This window comes from Elephas maximus, chromosome 7 (assembly GCF_024166365.1).
Source record: "Elephas maximus indicus isolate mEleMax1 chromosome 7, mEleMax1 primary haplotype, whole genome shotgun sequence".
Classification (NCBI taxonomy): Eukaryota; Metazoa; Chordata; class Mammalia; order Proboscidea; family Elephantidae; genus Elephas; species Elephas maximus.
This window is the reverse complement of record NC_064825.1, coordinates 30914025-30919719: the sequence shown is the minus strand read 5'-3', so window position 1 is coordinate 30919719 and position 5695 is coordinate 30914025. Positions and strand designations below refer to the sequence as shown.

The following is a 5695-nucleotide window of genomic DNA, read 5'->3' as shown; positions in this document are numbered from 1 at the left end:
GGCTACAGGCTGTGTTTTAGGATGTATGGCATGTCCTTAGTGACTCTGTAACCAACTGACCCTGAAACCCTGCTCCTGCTTTGATGTTGTCTTCTGAGAAATTAGCATAACAATGGCCTATATAAATTCGTTTTCACTGTCCCCACTTGGAGCACCTTTCCAAACCTTTCAGTTTTGACCCCGACCCATAGCTGCTCACGATAAATATATTCTGTTACACTGATTTTTGGTGTTTCTCTGTGCATTTAGGTTTTTGACAAGGGGAAGACAGGGGCCAATACAGCTGACTGTCTGAATGCGTAAGCTCGGTGGAACATTATCTATCAGAGCCTTAAGTGCTTTGTCATTTTCTGCAGGTGAATTTGAGATGCTTAAAGGAACAGATCAACAATATGGATCCTTGAACTGCCAAAGCAATACATTACTCTTTACATTTTCTTGATTGATGTTTGAAGTCATCTATTTTAATTAACCTTCTTTCATGCTTTCTAGACCTTTCCTTGTAATTATCTACTTTCCAAACATGGTCTGCATGTCTTTTCCTTAAATTAGCGAGAGATTTGTTTTTGTTTTTTTTTTTTTGAACATAACCTCAAGATTTTATTGTCATGGTAATAAAACAAGATGAAGCTTAGAACTGGATCACTTGGCCCTTTCTCTTCTTATCTCCTCCCAGTTCAAAATGCTTGCATCTCTGAATAGCCAGCATTCTCTTAGATCTGCAGTTGGGCTCAACACATTCAAGCCTCAACACAATCTTTGTAGTTTTAGCCTTCTTCCGGAAAATCGGCTTGGTCTGCCCACCATATCCACTCTGCTTCCTGTCATAATGCCACTTTCCCTGGGCATATAGAGAATCTTTGCCCTTCTTGTACTGTGTCACTTTGTGGGGTTGGTGCTTGCCGCACTTCTTACAGAAAGTTCAGCGGGTTTTAGGAACGTTCACCATGTTTGCTGGAGTGCTATCGACACGAAAAGGCGAGAGATTTGTTTAAATGGCCAACATAGACTTTTTTTCCCACTGACATTATTAGTAAAGGGGATTATTTAGTGGAAATATCAGCAATTCAGTGTAATAATTACCCAAACGTAGCACAAGCAGGTTGTGAAATAACACATTCACTGTGATTTCCTAACTGGGAATGCAGCTTTTCTCCATGTGAGTTGGTCATTGTGTTTGTAGCCAGGTGGTTCCCTGTAAATGGTCGGGTGGCTACAAACTGTAAGAGAGCAAAACAGGTTGAAAAAAGTCATCTAGCATCTCAGGTCAGTCGGAATCGACTCGACGGCACTGGGTTCGGTTTTTTTTTTTAAGCATCTCAGGACACATTCTTAATCCAGAAACCATAAAATAGAGAATACAGATATCAAATTGAAATTGCTTTCACCATTGTAACCAATCTCTGTTGTCTAATCTCTCAATTTCCTATTTCTCTTACTTTTTCCTTTTCTTGTTCCCTTTATTTGCTTTTCCTCCCTCGTAATACTTCTTACAATTTTTTTTACTAAATAGAACCAGACATACATGTGTCCTAACATTTCCAAATGTGTCTTTGTATTAGCTTAAGCCTCACCAGTCAATCATATTTGAACTTCTGCTCTCCATATTACTTGTAATTCTTAGTTTTTCTTTCAAAAGAGTCATACATAATTTAGACACTGATAAGATGAAAATATACAATCTATTTCTCTACAGATTTTCAGGATTTGAAAGTCCATTAATTATTTGAAAATCTATGCTATAGCATTGCTATAATCTCAGTAGAAGATCCCTATGCTCTGTACAATTTATTTTGCAGAGGGAGTAATTTAGAGTTTTCGCTTTTAACCTAGATTGAACATTATCTGGTTCAATCTATTTTTAAGAACATACCTGTCTCTTCCTATGGTTATACTACCTCCTTATAAATCTTTTCTTAAATTACTGCAGCTGGCTGTATTTGTGGTAATGTCCCCTTTCCCCCAGTCAAAAACATTTTCTTTCTAATGACTATATGATTATAAAATAGTGTGTAGTAAAGTTATATGTCCCCTTTGAGTGCCTACTGGTCAACACATAGCTTCTTGAAAAAGAAAAAACAAACCACTGAATCCATCAGTTTAATACAGTGCTTATCTTAATATCTATTCTGAATTAACAATTCTCAAATAATTTTTTAAATCTTTCAGTTGGATTTTGGTATCTATCTCTGCATTGTGTTGTAGAGAAAAAAAACTCTCAAACCTTGTTAAAGTGAAATCAGAGAATGGGAGAAATTGTGAAAATTCCAGGGTCCTAGGCTCATGAAAATCCAAAGGAGGGGGTACAAATCATAGTAGTTATAATGCTGAAGGGGAAAATAAAAATTATAATATTCTTATTTGTTTACAGTGATTAAAGTCAATTAAAAGAGAGACAAAGGGAAGCATTCATACAATCCCTGAAATGCATACTATTTCTACTTGGGTAATTAGCAGACCTGTGTTAAGAGATGGAGAAACAGTCATATTAGAAAAAAAAAAAGTTGAAAATGTAATGGAATTCAAAGGAGAGTAGATCCCCTTGAGGGGGCTGATGTCATGAAGAAGACAGGATGAAATCATGAAGAAAGTGACATGTGAAAGGGGTCTTAAAGAAGTGGATAGGTTTGTGATAAGGAGATATTGGGAGAAAAGTTATGAAGATGTAAAAATATGGAGTTTAAGGAGCAGCTGAAGTTGGGATTATGAGTGAGCAAGTAGTAGAAAATTCATTTGCAAGTGCAGTTGGCAGAAAGCCTTGATTGATAGCCTGAGGATTTTTGTAAGACAAGCCTAGTCATTGAGAACTTTAGAACTTTAGGTGGGCCAATTATATGAACAGATACTTTATTAAGATGAATCTGGTAACTGCATGCGTGTTATATTGGAGTGGGAAATTCTGCAGATGGGGATATAAGATATAAGACTTTAAAAAATAGTCCATTGAGAAAAAAATGAGACAATGAACTAGAAGTGGTAGCAACAGTAGCAGAAAGAGCATACAGGCATGAGAATCATAGTTTTAGTGCTATACTGCTTGGTTCAGTGATTGACTGTTATGGAAATGGTCATTATGAAGTAACAGCATATGTCACCTCTTGTGAGTGTTATCATTTAGTTATACAAAGATGGAAAAATTCAAATTTTAGCACCATGTAAATGCACACAGTGGAAGGGAGTTCAGAGGCAATGGCAGCCTAAATGTACACTTCTGCTGCTCTTCCTCTCCAACTCCAATCCATTTTACAATTACTCACTCCGAGATGGGCAGCTTCCAAAGCAAACAGGGCCTGGAAGGGGAGAGCAAGGTCTTGGCTTTCCTGGAATCTCAGCAGGAAGCACATATGTAGGATTTTAGTTTCATCCAGACCTGACTAGATCCTGAAACCTAGAGAGAAGATCTCTTGGACAAGTTAGAGTTCTGTGCTTCCTGAAAAGAGCTAGGTCCACTGAGATCTGTGGAGCATTGAGAAGAAGGCCAAAGCTCGTCCACATTCCCGGTTTTATAAGGACATACTTCTTTCTTTGTGACCAAGTAGCTACCAAAAAAAAAAAAAAACAAACTGAAAAGTTTGTGTCAGCTCTCTTTATCTCTGGCTGTAAAGTCGTTAGCCTTTGTAGTTGATGAAAATAGAGGGGATTTCTCCTGAGAACACAGTGGGACCAAAAAATCCAAGCTAGTTGGTGTCTTGCTCATAGGAAAAGTGATTTCTTGCCTCCCACCAATTGATGGATTGGCATCCTTTAGAACTGAAAACAATGAGAGAGGAATGCACTGGAGAAACAAAATGCCTTTGGAAAGCGATAAGAAATCATAAGAATGCAAAATTTCGCTAGACTTCGAAAATGACAAGAGGAAAAGGAGAATCAACAGTAATGTGATCAAACATGTAAAAAAATATGGATAATACCAAAAAGAGAAAACAATGCATTATAAATAGGGGGATTATTGCATAAATTATGTTACCGCTGTACTTTGGGAGCATTAAATTAATCTGTGCTGTATCATTTGACCTGAAGGTATATCTATGATACATTAATGAGAAAGAAGGAACAAAATGTGTAATGGGATAACATTTTTTAAAACAAACAATGGAAAAACTCTATAAGTATGTGTGTGTGTGAATGCATTTGATTGATTTGTTTGTATATGATTATATGAGCAAGAAGATAAATATGGACTAATAAATACCAGATTTTTAGCATGAGTTCTGGGAGGGTGGGGGAATAGGGAGGCACGAATTGATGTGGGTAAAGTTGGGGAAGAAGAGGGGGTATGAGAACACCAAGCAACATAGGAAAAGAAAAGAAAAAAAAAACGCTATGCTAAAAAAATTTACAAAAACAGAAAAAAAATTTAGGACTTTATACAAGTATGTTTATGCATGCAGAAGCGTTTTTAAAGGGAAGATGGAATTGGCAGAGGCACACCAAATTAAAACCAAAGAAATGCAGGAGAAGCAACGTTGATATTAGACAAGTTAGAGTTTTAGAATTTTAGGATAAAAAGGACAATACATAATAATAAAAGGCACAATTAATGAAAAACTGACAGTAATAAAGCTGTATTCACCAAACAACCCAGCAGCTGATTATTATCTAAAGACAATTTATTAGAAGCACAAGGATAATTCGTTTCAAAATAGAATTAAATTGGGATATTTCAGTTCAAAATTACAGAACAGGCCAGAATGTGTGAACAAAAAGAAGTTAAGATGGTAGGAAATTAATCAATATAATAATACTCCAGTGAGTGTATGTGTTTGGGGAAAAAAGAAACACAGAAAGAAGAAGAGAAAGATGGAGAAAGAGAAGGAAGGAGGGAATGAGGGAGGGAAGGAGAGAGAAAGAAGAGGACTGGGCATCTCACAATTAGGGGGGTTATATATATATATTTTTATTTCCATGGAATATTTTTTAAAATCAGTCTTCTGCTTGCCAACAGACAGAAACAAAGTTTTTTGCTTTTTTAAAAATTTTTTTATCGTGCTTTAAGTGAAAGTTTACAAATCAAGTCAGTCTCTCACACAAAAACTTATATATACCTTGCTAAAAAAAAATACTCCCAATTGCTCTCCCCATAATGAGACAGCCTGCTCCCTCCCTTCAGTCTCTCCTTTCGTGACCGTTTTGCCAGCTTCTAACCCCGTCTACCCTCTCATCTCCCCTCCAGGCAGGAGGTGCCCATATAGTCTCAAGTGTCCACCTGATCCAAGAAGCTCACTCCTCACAAGCATCCCTTTCCAACCCATTGTCCAGTCCAATCCATGTCTGAAGAGTTGGCTTCAGGAATGATTCCTGTCCTGGACCAACAGAAGGTCTGGGGGCCATGACCACCAGTATCCTTCTAGTCTCAGTCCAACCATTAAGTCTGGTCTTTTTATGAGAATTTGGGGTTTGCATCCTGCTGCTCTCCTGCTCCCTCAGGGGTTCCCGGTTGTGTTCTCTGTAGCCAGGCACCATCCAGTTCTTCTCGTCTAAGGCAGATGTAGTGTCTGGTTTATGTGGCCCTTTATGTCTCTTTGGGCTAGTAATTACCTTGTGTCCTTGGTATTCTTCATTCTCCTTTGATCCAGGTGGGTTGAGACCAATTGATGCATCGTAGATGGCTGCTTGCTAACATTTAAGACTCCAGACTCCACTCTTCAAAGTGGGATGCAGAATGTTTTCTTAATAGATTTTATTATGCCAATTG

At 37.5% G+C, this 5695-nt stretch overlaps 1 pseudogene; it reads right to left on the bottom strand.

Annotated features, from left to right (window-relative positions):
• Positions 1-580: 580 nt before the first annotated feature.
• LOC126078783 (60S ribosomal protein L36a-like) lies at positions 581-949 on the bottom strand (annotated as a pseudogene).
• Between the last annotated feature and the right edge of the window lie 4746 nt (positions 950-5695).